This window comes from Hesperophylax consimilis, chromosome 28 (assembly GCF_061612785.1).
Source record: "Hesperophylax consimilis isolate HC1 chromosome 28, BYU_Hcon_1.0, whole genome shotgun sequence".
In the NCBI taxonomy this organism is placed as follows: domain Eukaryota; kingdom Metazoa; phylum Arthropoda; class Insecta; order Trichoptera; family Limnephilidae; genus Hesperophylax; species Hesperophylax consimilis.
This window is the reverse complement of record NC_142863.1, coordinates 14,555,277-14,572,861: the sequence shown is the minus strand read 5'-3', so window position 1 is coordinate 14,572,861 and position 17,585 is coordinate 14,555,277. Positions and strand designations below refer to the sequence as shown.

Here is a 17,585-nt window from a genome sequence, read left to right as displayed (position 1 = left end):
TACAAACATTTTTACTGGTTAAATCTTTGGTGGGTACTACTCCATACACTCTAAGGACGGGTTGTTTCATAAAATTTGAACAATCCATCAAATTTCAACGTTAATTTGCGAGTTCTATGAATGTCCTATTAATGTTCTGTTATTATATGATTATAGGCCAGTTACTTGACAGAACTGAAATAATAACAGTACTTGAAAAGAAATTAACTTTGAAATTTGAAGAATTGTTCAAATTCTCTGAAACAATAAATTTATATTTATGTATACGCCTAAAAAGGCTTTTACATAAAAGTAATACATGATGCAGTGTACATAGAAGAATATCTGTATTATACAGGAGATACTGACAGTAAATAGATGGAATCCATTGTAAAGTAGGTACAAAATACACAATTGTAAAATTGTGATAAGAAGTATAATGAGAAAATATTAAGAATTACTTTAAAAAAAACTAAAAATGATGCAATATTAGGAAAACGTAAGAGTAACATAAATTAAAAAAGAAATTACAACAACACTACATATAAGACAAAAGATTAAAACTAATTTACCAACGCTACTCTAATTTGTAGGATTCGACAAAGTGTTGGTATAGATTATGCTTGGTTCTATAAACGGAGTCAATAAATAAATCAATAGAACCCCCATACTTGTTACCCAGATCATGCATCCTATTGGTCAGTGAGTGTGTCTGATAGTTGGTCGTGTATGTATTGCAGAAGAATGTTATATTTTGTCTTGTATTCCTAGTCGGCACATGGAATTTAATAGTGGAACGATGGCAGGACTATCAATTAAGTTGTTAATGACTCTGTGTAACACAAACAAGTCTGAAATAATTCTCCTGTCAGACAGTGTTATTAGATGCTATTGATTCATCAAACTGACATAATTAATGTAATCGATTGGAATTCTGAGCTTAAAATTAACGTACTTAAGAAATTTGTGCTGAAATCTTTCTATATGATTGGAGTGAACTTTATATAAAGGGGACCAAATAGGTGAATTATACTCCAATTGACTTCTGACTAATGAAATATAGAGGTAAATATTACTAAATAAAAATGACACATTTGTAAAAAAATTAAAAAAGAAGACGACCTCTTTGTGTCATTGTGTATGCTATGTCCCACTCATCTGACAGTCGAGAGTAGTTGGGTCTCTTATGTTGTTTTAACATTAAAATACTATACTTCTTACAGAGCATAACTTGTTTTTAAAAAAACATCGATTTTATGCGTATTTTTTCATATTTACCGTTTTTAAAACCACGACACGTGCTACCATAAAATACAAACGTAATCCTTTTTGAAAAGGGTCTAGCAAACACCCCAAAATAGCTGTGATGTACGATTATATCCTCTAGTCGTACGGGAAGGAAGTGAGCAAAAACATATCAAATCACACAGATAAATCATGCTGTGACAAAATTATTAATAATCCGTATATCTTTAGGGCTGAACCTGGCAACACCTACGAGGTTATCTGGGTAGGTACTTTGAAACTTCCTACTTTATGTTATTGCCTATAATATAACTAACTAACTAACTAACCATCACGCATTTTACCAGAGGAGTAGGCAGAGAGGATATACTGCCACACAACTATCTTAGTTACCTATACTATCTGAAGAGAATCCAACCCTATTTTTTATTATTATTTTTTTTAAATAAGTATTTAGTAAATAATTAATCAATTTACAGTATAATAGTATTACAGAGTATAATCAATAATGTTAACTTAAATAATTCATACAATTAGTTTGTACTGCTTTTGTTTTTTTAATGTTCCTCTTCTATAGAAGCAGGCGCTTGTGTCTAGAAGAGTGGTGAGCATCAAGATGAATAATATTTAGTGTTTGTATTTATGAATATTAAAATGTATAATTAATTAAAAAGATAGTTTCATCTTTTTGGTATTTTTACATTGATCTTCTCTTTAATTGCTTTTATTAGGTGTTTATCGTTTTCTATTGTTCTGATATTTTCGGGTAGGCTGTTGAAGTATTTTTTCGCTAGACATCTGTAATGATGTTGAGCAAAAGCGGTGTTACATTTTTGTGTTGGAAATACATGTTTTTGACGAGTATGAGTTTCAGTTAAAAAGCTGTGATTTTGTTTTTCTTTTATTATTTGAGTAATTATGTTTTTTTGGATAAGATCATTAAATTATAATACTTTAAATTCTTCAAAAATGAGGTGTTGGATAATCTCTTGGTTTTTTCAATATTATTTTTATAATTAGATGTTGTACAATTTTAACAGGGAGTAGATTTGTCCAGCTGATTACAGCGTATTGGAGATTTGATTGTACTAAAGCGTTGTAAACTGATATTAGAATTTCCAATTAGAGAAAATTTCGAATTTTTGACGGTTTGGTTGATTTGATCTTTACAGTTTAGGTTTTTGTCTATTATTCTTCCTAAGAATTTAATTTTATTTGCCACCCTCATAAACCGCATTCCCCTATCTGTCGCTTTTCCACCCTCAAAGATAGATTATTGGCGCATTGCTAGTCAATCCAAGTGAACCTGCTAAGCCTTAATACCAAGGACTTTTTTATTATTTTTTATTTAATATGAATATGGCCCAATAGTCCCAACTGATCCCAACCATCTGGAGCCAGTGAAACTATGGAATCCCCAATTGGTGTATTTTTTAGGCTGTAGGTGGAGGTGTGGGGAAGAAGACGAGGAAGAGGAAGATGGGTACATATAAGTACCTGGCTATTTATATCTGGTCACCAAACACGGTTAAAGCCATTTAAAGCAACGTTTCAATTCTGAATGGTGGTCTTACACCAGGGCGAAACTGAGAGTATCTTCCACTCTGGAACGTGCCGCAAGTATACTATATAATATTTTAAATTAATAAATTGTTAAATAATTCAAATTCTATAAATTAAAATTTACTTGCGCACGCCGGTATTTCAAACCACAATCTTCGAATTGCTAGTCGAGAGCCTTAACCCTCGAACACAGAGGCCGTCAAAATATACTGCATCACAAACATGGTTTAAACAATTTCCCGATTTTTCCATAAAAAAATGTAACCTTTTTAAAATTCATGTGCTTGACTCCCCAGATTATACATTCTGTGGTCTGGATGTGGGAACTTTAGATCACAAAGATAGCAGCCTTCTGATTATCGGACAGGTGCTTTCAGAAGGCTGCAAGGCTCAGATACAATCAGAAGACTGCGGTTCAATTCCCGTCGGCGGCTTGTTTTTTTCTTGGAAGTTTTTTTCAATTTGTGTAGCAATTTCAGGCTGTCAATTTACACCATTTGAGCACAGAGCTGCAGAGCTTCAAATGAACATACTGTTACTATGGACATCAGCAACATCATCAGCTGTAGGCAGACTGATGGAACCTAAGCGCAAGCCAAATACTAAGTTTGGTGATCGCGCTTTCGGAGTATCTGGGCCGAAGGCTTGGAATAAACTATCTCCGGAACTAATTCCATAACAAGTCCAACAGAATTCAGGTCTGAATTAAAAACTTACCTTTTTAAGCTGTCATACCCTTAAATTAAATATACCATTCCTGAGAGAAAGTCTAGTTAAATCCAATTTTCCAATTATGTCCTAAATCCTGCATCTTAATTTCGCTAATAAACAATTAGATAATGTTAATTAAGTGTTAATCTCAAGTGACTTCCCAGGTAAGTATTGTACTGTATATTATCTCCATAAATAGTTAGTAATAACATAGATCACTGTAAAAATGTATTGTAAATTTGTACAGCGCCCTTGAGGTGATTTTGCACAAAAACAGCGCTATACAAGTCATCCAATTATTATTTTCTTGCAACAATTATAAGGGTCATTGTCAAATTTTGGATGAAATTAGGTAGGTAGGACAATTGCAAGATTTGGTATTGAGATTTCCTATCCACAACTCGATACAAATACATTCCTACTTACTCCCGTATACAGGGCGCGAAAATTTCCTTTAAATATTTTTCCTTCCCATTGCAATAAGACAACAACATTTCCCAATAACGTAGTAAAATAGTTCGAAAGATTAATTCGTAATATAAACCAACCTTTCACAAGACAAAGTGAATCACAAAAGATGTTTAAAAAACTCAACAAAAAAACAAATTAATAACTTGTGTAATAAATGCGGAAAATACCATTCGTAAAAATGTATAATATGAGAAAAATACCTTCACCAAAACCTCAGCAAAACATTCTCAAAAATCTAATAAAACCTTTTCCAAAAATTCTTTGACGTTTTGATTACATCATGTTACTATATCTGCTGATATTATGAAATACAACGTAATAACATCAAAGTTAATCATTCCTTTATGAATATCTACATTGCAAATTTTATGAGATATTTACTTTGTAGAATCAAGATATATATAATTTTTTTTTTGCATTAAGGATTGATTCAATCCTATTACAATACACATGAAATATACAAAGCTTTAAATGAAATATTTTACAACAACCAATATTTTAAAGTTCTTGCCTAAAATGACTTTTGAAATCTTTAAGGCCAATGTTGAAAATGTCAAGAGACCTAGAGGTATCATTTAGCAGCACCATGCCTCTTGTCTTGCTATGCTGGGCCATTACGTCCGTTCTTCCGCGTGGAATACAGAGCAAGTCGTGGCGTCGACATTGACGGTAGTTGTTCGGTACAAACAATTTATAGCATTCCAAGAGGTATGGGCCCTTAATGTAATAGTTCATGATTTTAAAAGATGTTACTTGAAGGGTCCCATTTCTCCTAGATTGGAGACTTTCGTAGTGCGTTTCGGAGAGCAAATCTATGTGATGCATAAATTATGAGTATTCACCATGCGTTCTCATATAAAGATATCTTATCATCTTATCAATATCAACATAAAAAATATAATTATATTACAACCTGTTTTATTAATAGATTATTTAAAAACATACATATTTTGTTGTTTTTTTTTGATTGACTGAGGATTGAATCTTCCTCCCCAGGGAAAAGTAACTACTATGAACATTAAAATATATTTTTCAAAAATTGAAAAATTCTGGTTTAATTGAGGATTGATCCATCTTCCCCGGGGACTGGTGTCAATCGCGCTAAGATTTTGTAAGACCGACTTTTATTTCGTATATTGACTTCTAATGTCTTACAATTTTATATATCAGCGCGTTTATGCGTGATTGCCACCAAATTGATAGATTGCATTATCATCGACAATTAGTTTATCTGAAGAGTTTCAGCTCAATCGGACGTCAGGAATTGGTTTAATTCCCACTTTATAGAAGATTTATATTCATTCATTACCAAAAACAAGAGTGAAATTCAAATAGATTAGTATTTAAAATGAAGTAATCCTTTCTTTGAGCTTGCTTATCTAAATAATACATATTATTAAACATTTCATTTTTAAATGCAATAAATCAATACCAACATTGTAATAATGATTCAACAATAAATAATTTGGAATATTAATGATTTTTTTAATCAAATTACCTAAATTACTTTGTTATCGCTAACAATTATCATAATTGTATCTTTTTACGGCATACCTTTTGTGTTCTCGTTACACAAAGATCATTATCAACATTCAATACACAACCAAAAATGTTTCATTACCCCAATAATAACATAAAACCATTTATTTAATATTTTACAAACACGACAATAAAAAACAAACAAAAAAAACACGACATAGAAAAACGTTTTACAAAATTAAAAAACAAATAAACGTTTTATACGTCAAACTGTAATAATAACAATGAATAAATAATGTGATGTTATCGTAAAAAATGTGATACTGCTGCATTATATTGACAAATAAAACATCAAACAATAGTACTTAATTACGAATACCTCAGACATGCGGTAATGGCATCGCAGGGGCACTGTTGGCTGATAAAATAGTCCTTTATGAATGGTGAATTATGCGTAGGTACTGCAATAATGTTCACACTACAGCCTAGCACTAAATTGCACATAGATTTTAAAAAGAAACATTGGAATGGTATTGTTTGAAATTCGGATAAAAATGTTGATAAAGGTTTTGAAGTCTGACGCGACGCAGTTTCCCCTTCGACGGGCGGGGGCAGACTGAAAACTGAAAATGAGGCAAAGCTCCCCCTGATGGGGTTTTCGTGAAATTTTCACGCATGCGCAGTGTTGTCACGTTACGATAGTCCGTTCAATCGTGGGAAACTTTATTGTTTCACGTATAATGTGACTGAAACAATGCTTTTCTTGTGGAATGGGTGAGTTTTTTTTGAACAAATGATAAAATTAATCAGTTTCAAAATGAATTATGCACGTACCTAACCTAAACTGATGCCTCTCAGATGTTGTACGAAACTTATCCGAAACGACTAGCAAAATTAAAGTTACGGAAAAAATTCGGTTTATGGGCGAAATTCCTAAAAAATAAAACTAGTTATTTTCATACTAACTTTGGGCCGGGGAATCCGAATCTGGAAGAATTAGGTTGCGGCAAGCAATATTAACTGAATTACACGACTTTAAAATTTCGACGCACAAACAATTTAACTGGCCATTTTGAACGCTTTCTGACAATAAAACTAGTTATCTTTATACATCTTTATTTTTATTATTTATGGTTATTTTTCTATGGATTTTATTGTCAACAACTTGTCAAAAATGGGGTATTGTATTTTGTTCTGCATCGAAAATTTTTAAGTCGTGTATTTCAGTTTATATTGCTTGCCCCAACCTAATTCTTCCAGATTCGGATTCCCCGGCCCAAAGTTAGTATAAAGATGTATAAAAATAACTAGTTTTATTGTCAGAAAGCGTTCAAAATAGCCAGTTAAATTGTTTGTGCGTCGAAATTTTAAAGTCGTGTAATTCAGTTAATATTGCTTACCGCAACCTAATTCTTCCAGATTCGGATTCCCCGGCCCAAAGTTAGTATAAAAATAACTAGTTTTATTTTTTAGGACTTTCGCCCATAAACCGAAGTTTACCAAAGTTACGATTACACTAGACTGCCATAGTTCACCCCAAGTGGAGAGGCTGGTTTGGGGAGACCCTTTGACCTCTCCAACTGGTCTTTCTTGACCCATCGTTTACGCCGCAACGGTAGGGATATATTTTTCGTTCGTAGCTCCTGGACATACTGATCCCTAGATTCTTACCCACCTCTCATACCTTTTTCTTTCCCAGATTTTTCTCCTCCCTTTCCTTAAAATGACCCCCCCACACAGCATCCTCCAAGATGATATAGGCTCTGAGGGGAATTATTTTCCTTAAGGCCTATGTCATATATGGTCATCTGTGTGTCCTGTGTGGGTAAAAAAGAAGACAATGTTTTTAATTACATTTACTTATTAATTAGATTATCATAAATAGTTTCGCGGTATGAGCGTGGAACACGCTTTATAGTAATTTTATATTTTATTTAAGTGAATTTCACCCAACCCAACTGTCCAAAGCCAATGAGACTGTGGCATCCCTGGGATATGTCGATAGGCTGAAACGAGTGGGTACGAGGAGATGGGGAAAAGGAAGGTTGGGAGGTACCTGGCTATTCATATTTGGTCACCAAACATCATTTCTATTCAGAATGGTGGTAATCTACCACTGTACATTATTAAAATGTATTAATTCAATTTATTATACAGGATTTTCCAATAAGAGGTGTTATTTTAAAATTCAATCGTAAAAGATCAATAGTTTCGTTGCTTGTGTCGCACATAGCGCCGTCTTGTTGAAATTTAACGTTTTCCAGATCAATACTATCCAATTCCGGCCATAAAAAAATCATTAATCATCTCCCGATAGCGATCCATTCACCGTAACTGTTGCTCCAGCCTCATTTTAGAAAAAGTAAGGTCCAATGACTCCGCCGGACCATAAACCTCACCAAACAATCACACGTTGAGGATAGAGAGGCTTTTCAACAATAACTCTTGGGTTTTCCGAGCCCCAGATGCGACAATTTTGCTTGTTGACGAAGCCACCGAGGTGAAAATGGGTCTCATCACTCAAGATGATTTGCATTTGATTCACTCAAGTGAATTTTAATAATTTCAATGCGTTTATGAAGCGTGTATCGTTCTATTTCTATTAATGGCGTAGTTTTTACTTGCGAAATGTCAAAAAATGACAGCTTCAAAAGTAACATCTACCGAAAAAGCGGCTATTCAAAATAACATCTCTTATTGGAAAACCCTATATTAGGATCTTAGCTGAAGAACTATGGACATCGTAAAAAATAAATAATTTATACGAGCTTGCATGAATGAGATAAATCAAAAGTTAATTTCCATTGAACCCAGGTTTAGCACTCACTAAATTCGAATAATAATATGTAAGTGCGTTATTTTTCCAAAATAAAGCGCCTTTTCAAGTCCCAATTATCACCAATTACCACCCGATTCATCGCGTTAATGAAACCCTATTTCCACCCCACCCGGCACCACCCCGACACCGCAACATAGCTTCAACCAACCCTCTCACCTGCCACCCTTACTTCACCACCTTCACTTCCCCATCTTCTCTACCATCCCACTTACTCTCTTCCTGACAGGGTTGCTACTACTTTAAGCATCAATGAACTATCAAAGTTACTGATAGTTCGTTGATACGTAAATTATCCCACGACCGCATTTTTTCCACATTTTCTAGATTCTTATTTGCCATAAAGTGGTGAATCATTAAAATTTACTTACATTTAGCAATTACAGCACGGTTGCCTAGCTGTAAGATTGTAGGTAAAAGTAAACGGTAAATGTCAAATGAAAAAACTCATTTCTATGACTTTTACTGTTTACTTTTACAATTAGCATTGCATTTAGCATTCTCGGTAAATGAAAAAACCCACCCTAAAGCTGGTGTTTTTTTATACGAACTAGCTGATGTGCACCAGTGCGTTACTCGACTTTTATGCAAACTAGTTGATGTGTACCAGTGCGTTACTCGTCTTTTATACAAACTAGCTGATGTGTACCAGTGCGTTTCTCGTCTTTTATACAAACTAGCTGATGTGTACCAGGGCGTTATTTGACTTTTATTCCAACTAGCTGATGTGTAACAGTGCGTTACTCGACTTTTATACAAATTAGCTGATGTATACCGGGGCGTTACTCGACTTTTATACAAACTAGCTGATGTGTACCGGTGCGTTACTCGACTTTTATACAAACTAGCTGATGTGTACCAGGGCGTTTTTGACTTTTATTCAAACTAGCTGATGTGTACCAGTGCGTTACTCGTCTTTTATACAAACTAGCTGATGTGTACCAGGGCGTTATTTGACTTTTATTCAAACTAGCTGATGTGTAACAGTGCGTTACGCGACTTTTATACAAATTAGTTGATGTATACCGGGGCGTTACTCGACTTTTATACAAACTAGCTGATGTGTACCAGTGCGTTACTCGACTTTAATACAAACTAGCTGATGTGCACCAGTGCGTTACTCGACTTTTATACAAACTAGCTGATGTGTACCAGTGCGTTACTTGACTTTTATAGAAACTATCTGATGTGTACCAGTGCGTTACTCGACTTTTATACAAACTAGCTGATGTGTACCAGTGCGTTACTCGACTTTTGTACAAACTTTCTGATGTGTACCAGCGCGTTACTCGACTTTTATACAAATTAGCTGATGTATACCGGTGCGTTACTCGACTTTTATACAAACTAGCTGATGTGTACCGGTGCGTTACTCGACTTTTATACAAACTAGCTGATGTGTACCAGTGCGTTACTCGACTTTTATACAAATTAGCTGATGTGTAGGTACCATTGCGTTACTAAACTTTTATACAAACTAGCTGATGTGTACCAGTGCGTTACTCGACTTTGATACAAACTTGCTGATGTGTACCAGTGCGTTACTCGTCTTTTATACAAACTAGCTGATGTGTACCAGTGCGTTACTCGACTTTTATACCAACTAGCTGATGTGTACCAGTGCGTTACTCGACTTTTATACCAACTAGCTGATGTGTACCAGTACGTTACTTGACTTTTATACAAACTAGCTGATGGGCCCTTTCCGCAACTTTTCTATACTTTCTATAAATAAATATGCATGTATTATGTACAATAACCTTCCGGGAAAAATTTTCTAAATGATAGTAAAAACCTTATCAAAATCCCTTGCGTAGTTTGTAAGAACTAAGCCCACAAATAGACAGATGAAGATGGCCATTTTACTTTAGTACTAGCTGTAACTGACTTTTACTGATAATTGAAACAGTTTTGGATAATATCTACCATTTTTCCAATGATATACCTACTGTCATACTTACTATCCATTTCCTTCCTTAAAAACAGCCTTACTCACACTTGAAAAGGAGAAGATGATTTGTTTCATTGTAAATTGTCAAGTACAATTGCAAAGTACAGCATTCGAATTCGTGTCGTGTAGCATGAAGGTGCAATCGTCGTGTCCTTGTCGTATTATTCACATGCTTTGTGCTCTGTTTGCAAATATCAAAATCATATTAAAGATTATCTCGTTTTGGAGGAAATTTCACCCCGTGAACAGTGCAAGTTCGTCGAGAGCCCTATTGCCGGGATTTTTGTGAATTCAAGGTAGGCTGTTCCTTCATTACACTTTTCCCGTGATTTTTCAAAACCAATTGAATGAGTATTACGCTGTCGTTTTTTTGTGTATTTGATTTACAGTTAATGTCGGTGTAATAGAACACGTTACAACGATTTTTCTCAGAGAAAAAACAAACCGATGTTTACTAAAATTTTGACAAACCCTAGTTAAACCCACACCTTAAGGTCGAAATTTACCTGCCAGATCGTCTACCCTTAGGACCGACCAGAATCAATTAACAACTGATATACAAATGGATACGTTAATACTGTAGATAGTAGCATTAACCTTACTTTTATATTATATTAGTATGGCGAATATATTATTGATTGGGATGCCAAAATAATAGTAAATATACTGTAATTACAATTGATACAGGTGATAATCAAACAACCATGCATATTTTTTATGTGTTTTATAAAAGACTTCTGTCGCATATTCATTACAAACCAGCAGGTGAAATCTCCTGGAAAATTATAGATGGCGCCACTTCTGTTGGTAGGCGATGTGTGTGGGGCAGACAAGCGTAATAACAGTATCATATATTAGATATTTAATGTATCTTCGTGCCCATTACTTCAGTACTCGCAATGTATTCTCCACTATCCATTGCGAACCAACTTGGTATGATACACGACGAAATTACACGGGCGTGAATTACACGTGTCAATATTACGCTGCCAAAATTACACGAACACACGAATACTTTTTATACATTTACAAAATTACACATGGATAGATTTATACCTACTTAAACTAACACCTACAAGTAAAATAACCTAACTTTTGCTTTTCGCAACATGAAATTTTGACTCATTTAATTTGTATATACCTGCTGACGTCCCCCGGTGATAAACCACCATTCAGAATCGAAACGTAGCTTAAAATGGCTTTAGCCATGTTTGGTGACCATTAGCATCAAAACATACCCCTACGGAGGATGACATAGTCCCTCTTGTTGGGACTCTTCCGCAATATTATTTTTTTTAATATATATCAATGTTAGCAATCAACTCACAATGTTCCTTACTGTGCCATTACTGCCATAGAAACAACGATATGGCATGGAAGCGTGCTGTCGCTGAGTTATAACCAAAGCGGCGGTGCAATAAAAGTTATTCGTTAAGCATGTAGGTAGAAACAAAGGCGGACGCGATTTGCGAGAGAACATCCTTCAAGGCATGGACAATTTTGGCGACTTGAATAAAGGTTGATGACCCATCTTTCTTGCGACTGTTAGGTATATATATTATTACCTATGGTCACAACAAAGTCTTTGAACTTAAAATTACAAACATATACTGTTAAAACCATAGAATAAAGAATGGCACAATAAGTGCCTTGTGAACGTGGTACGTGATCAAAATATAAGCTCAATTTGTTCTTATATTTCCATATAAAACTGTATTACACCCATTGATGTATTATATCTAGATGAGACATGAAGCGAAAAAAATGGTTCTACTTTTTAACCTCCAATTGACCTCCAACTCTCTAACTAAATCTACAAAATCTGGTCCACGCGCACAGCTGATCGCGTTCTGATTGTGGTAATAGTACACCATTCAACGAGATATTAGTAAGCAATAACGCCTCTAATTATACAGGATTTTCCAATGAGAGGTGTTATTTTGATATTCAATCGTAAAAGATCAATGGTTTCGTTGCTTGTGTGACACGTAGCGCCGTCTTGTTGAAATTAAACGTTATCCAGATCAATACCATCCAATTCCGGCCATGAAAAATCAAGCGCAATCCATTCACCGTAACTGTTGCTCCAGCCTCATTTTCGAAAAAGTAAGGTCCAATAACTCCGCCGGACCATAAACCGCACCAAACAGTCACACGTTGAGGACAGAGAGGTATTTCAACAATAACTTTTGGGTTTTCCAAGCCCCAGATGCGACAATTTTGCTTGTTGACGAAGCCACTGGGGTGGAAATTGGCCTCATCACTCAAGATGATTTGCATTTGATTCACTCAAGTGAATTTTAATAATTTCAATGCGTTGTTGAAGCGTGTATCGTTCCATTTTTATTAATGGCGTAGTTTCTACTTGTCAAATGTCATAAATTACAGCTTCAAAAGTAACATCTACCGAAATAGCGGGCTATTTAAAATAACACCTCTTATTGGAAAACCCTATGTATATCTCTATGGTTTCACGAAGATTACGAAATTCAAATGTGATAGCGAAATACAATTTCATCCAAGTGTAAGAAAGACAGACCGCATGCTAAATGGTCCAGAACCAAAAGTTACTAAGTCAGTAGGAAGGTACTTGTTTTCTTCCTTATTCTATGGTTAAAACAAAGTGCCCTTTAGTGGACAATGATAACATACCCCTAAAGAGAATAATAACGATCCTCTACTGACCAACGACACGCTTGTAAAGCTGTAACTTACACCTTTACTTAAGTGTGACTTAACTCGTAACTTATTTACCATAAAATGCTTCCCAGGGGTAGGCTAGGAAAGAACGACGAAGTACCTAACTGCTCTTAAATAATCCTCTTGTAACAAAACCATCTCAAACCGGGCCAGGACACTGAATCAAGTAGTTTCCTATCTATTTAAGATTCTCCTTTAGCAGTGGGTATAACTGTGCCTTACCTTAAATCAGTTCTAAAAAGGTCGCGGATTGTAGAGATGAATGAAGTAGGATAATCGTTGATTACTTTTATTTAATATTACAAGATACACGAAACAATATTACTACCAGAAGGTGAACGCGGGAAGGATCTATGTAAGAGATATGAACGATTTCCAAATTGAGGGCTACGTGTAGTGTCAGTGTGGCAAGCTGGTAGACCTTGCCAGTAACTAAAAATTAAATTCGCGAGAGCAGTTCCTACACTGCCAAAGAATTGGGTATTTTCACTGTTTTTTACTATTCTCGAGAAAAGTGACGAAAATAACTACGATAGTGAAGGTATTTTTTGTTTTTTTTTATGTTGACGGATATATTTTTTCACCGATTTTAAATGTGCCATTTTCGATTTGCCGCCAAAACAACGTCACACTGTTGGTCATTGTAAAAAAAATATCGTTTTTTCACATTCAAATTAATTGGTAGTTTCGTGGTTATAATTGCCTCGAGGTAACGTACACACACGACAATTAGAGTACAATAATATTATTATTGTAGATATCTGTAAATACATAAACCCAAAAGCCCTGGGTATAGATTCTCCAATCCAGGCCGCTTGCAATCGCCGTCGAAAGTACCTACATACATTGGTCGACGTTCTTATTCTTGAGTCTCGTCGAAGGTACAGGGTTTTCCAATAAGAGGTTTTATTTTGAATAGTCCGCTATTTCGGTAGATGTTACTTTTGAAGCTGTCATTTTTTAACATTTGTCAAGTAGAAACTACGCCATTAATAAAAATGGAAAATCATTCACAAATTCACTTGAGTAAATCAAATGCAATCATCCTGAATGATGAGGCCCATTTCCACCTCGGTGGCTTCGTCAACAAGCAAAATTGTCGCATCTGGGGCTCGGAAAACCCAAGAGTTATTGTTGAAAAGCCTCTCTTTCTTCAACGTTTCTTCGACTGTTTGGTGCGGTTTATGGTCCGGTGGAGTCATTGGACCTTACTTTTTTGAAAATGAGGCTGGAGCAACAGTTACGGTGAATGGATCGCTATCGAGAGAAGATTAATGATTTTTTATGGCTGGAATTGGATGGTATTGATCTGGACAGCGTTTAATTTCAACAAGACGGCGCTACGTGCCACAGAAGCAACAAAACCATTGATCTTTTACGATTGAATATCAAAATAACACCTCTTATTGGAAAACCCTGTACATCTCTAAATATTATAAAATAAAGTCGCTATCCGCATCTGTCTGTTTGTTCTTTTAGTTCTTCTAAACTACGCAACGGATTTTGATAGGGTTTTCACTATCATTTAGAAAAATTCTTCTGGAAGGTTTATATATATAATTCATGCATATTATATTTATAGAGTGTCGAGAAAAATCGATGTTTTGAAATCAAGTCGTAAAAAAAATATCTTCGGACGCTTACATCAAAATAATGTACTGCAGAATTGTACATCATAAAAAGGGCTTCAAAAAAAATCGCGGTGGTATATGTTTATCTCCTAACGACAACCCCTAGCAACCCCGGGTATATGACAGCTAGTATTTTATAAAAATACTTTCAGCTTCACAAATTATCCAATTATAATATATGGCCTCCTCCAGAAAAAACAGAACAAATAAAGTATCCAGGAATCGTAATTGACCAAAACCTTAAATGGATACCTCACATAAAACAAATCACAAATAAACTCCTCAAAACAATACACTTTTCCTAAACATAAGAAACATATTTAAAATAAACAAACAATATATTTTGCACTTTGCCAATCAATAATAGAATATGGAATTATTGGTTGGGGAGGACCAACAAACTCGGCTATCGATTACATAGAAATCGCACAGAAAACGATCTTTAATATAATACTAAAAAAACATAGACTGACTGATATAGACCAAATATTCAAAAGCTGTGATGTACTAAATATAGGTACGTTAAAACACTACTAAACTACATTTTTGACAAAAAAAAAACACAAATTTCAACATACACAAAATATCACTAACAGACCAGTTAGACAAGCGTACAAAGAAAACACAAAAACTCCGACAGTAAATTCAAGCTTTGGACAAAGACACTACCAATACCATGCTATAAAAGCATTCAACAGTGTAACACTCGAAATTAAAATTGAGGAAAACAAAAATAATTTCACACACAAAATTACAAAATGGAAAAGAACAAAAAAGACAATATTACCAAAATTTCATAGTATAAAATAAAAAAAAACCTAAACGTAACACACTAAACCAATATAAAACACACACACCACTCACAAACACACAAGATTATTAATTATATTTTAAATGTATTACGTAGATTATATTCTATATTATAAAATGAAGGCCTCAGCACGGGTAAGCCATCCTGTGAGACCAACATTACTGGATAACTTTTAAATGTAAAAAATATTGTACTAAAATAAAAATAAAATAAAAAAACAAATCCCTTGATTTTTCACGGCTCTGCGCTAGTATTGCTATTTTTGTTGTATTAACACTATTATGAGCACTTGTAAGTATTGTAATGTTTATCATTACAATAATATCATGTTTGTGTTTTTACCAGGATATGTGATAACGGGCTATACCTACCTATAGGATTAATAGAAGATAACTAATATCAGTCAATACAGATTACAAGGTGCCATGGAAAATACCAAATTATCCAATCTCTCCTAATGTTCGGATTACGTTTTTGCTTAGATCATGGGTAGGAATTTCAGTTGTATTTTTAGCTCAGCTTTGAGATATATTTACGTTCGTCAAGTTGCTCTTTGGTAGGGACATGACAAGATAAGTCCACTCATGGGCATCCTAGGGTGGGCAGACAAATCGGTGAATAAAAAAAAATACAGGAAAAAAGACGTTTATAAGTGGTGCCAAAACCACAAACCTTTTATTTTTAATAAATGTGACAAGTCTAGTGCCAGATACAAAAGACAGGACTGAACTTCCGCCTAGGCTCGAGAACCTCCTGCCTAGCACCCCAACCTCAAGGTGGGGCCCCCGTCCAGGAACCGATTTTTTTTTTTTTTTTAATTTTAACACCACACAGGCCCCAATTAGAAACAAGTTCCTATTTATATAGCTCGGCCGATGGCATCAGTAGCTGCACGAGATCGCTGGTAAACTACGGGTCACTCGCTTCAGTGAGATTCGTCTGGTAGTTTCGATGGCACAGGAATTACGCCTAGGCAATAGGCTAGAACCTTCTAGCGAATGCGCGTTATGTGCAAGACCAACTCGCAACGTATTGTCGTAGGTAGTTCCAGACGTCGGTAGCCCGTAGACAGGTAGGTCGTATTGTTTACCTTTAGCGAGACATTCTAAATGAATCTCGTCGATCGCTACACACTAAATATACTGTTTATACATAATGATAACAAAAATTAGAATAACCATAACAGCAGGACAGGACAAAACAATAATATTAAAACTAAAAACATAATATAAAACGTCAGAGAGTTCTTGCTAAGAAATGAGAATCTTCTGAGCAGACATGTTTAAAGGTACAATAAGGAGACAACCGAAACCAAACAATTACCGGAAGTTTTAGAATATGGCTTATTATAAAATATTGAAAAGAAGTTAAGATTTATGAATGGTAAGATTTTTTAAATATTATTTTTTTAGAGCCCGTTTAAATTCAGCCAAATTCTGGAGATTGGTAAGAGCTGAGAGAATTCTATTCCAGATGAGCGGGCCTGTAATATGACATACAGAAATATGTTAAAATTTTATGACGTTTACAATACAGCAAGTAATGGGTCTGAAAGGTTACGCTATACGCATCATGCCGTGGCCTATTTCAGCATATCGCTCGCACTACAATCCCAATGGGAATGTATGGCGAGCAATATGCCAAAATAGATCAAGCCACGAGAATATAGAGGGCGTGGTCTGTTACAGGCTAAAAGGTATTTTTTTATGAGATAAATTTAACAAATTATACGCAAAAAGTTATTACTTTTGTTCCACTCCCCTCGTTCTTGTCACTTACTCCAGTTGGGGATGCCATAGTTCCACAAACTCCCAGGTTATTGAGGAATCGGGATTAATTTTCAATATTCGCAATTATTTTAGTATCTTTTATAAATTTGTAGATAATGTACACATTTAAAAGATAATAAACGGATACATTTTACTCAACTTTCCTTTCCTTTCCAAATTCAAGAGAGAAAATTGTGTAATACACAATTCAAAATGATCATTAAATGAATTCAAATCACGATTAGTTGACATGGTACTTGCTCGAACCCGTTCAATAAAATTATGTTCAAAAATTCTGGTTTGTTGTTTTCTTGTACGTTTATGGCTTTCAAAGGGGGCCCGACCCCAAAACTCATTATGTTCATGGGCCTCTACAAGGCTTAAGAGGAAGCTACAAGCCAAAAATGTGTATATTCTTGGTATACCTTATATCGTAGGT

The 17,585-nt window shown here is 34.9% G+C and overlaps 1 long non-coding RNA gene across 1 annotated transcript in view; it reads right to left on the bottom strand.

The window, feature by feature from the left end:
* Positions 1–5,923, bottom strand: part of LOC149410232 (uncharacterized) — a 221,408-nt gene extending 215,485 nt beyond the window's left edge. Inside the window, exon 1 of the long non-coding RNA XR_016305032.1 lies at positions 5,828–5,923. This is a non-coding gene — a long non-coding RNA (uncharacterized LOC149410232). The remainder of the gene's footprint in view (positions 1–5,827) is intronic.
* Between the last annotated feature and the right edge of the window lie 11,662 nt (positions 5,924–17,585).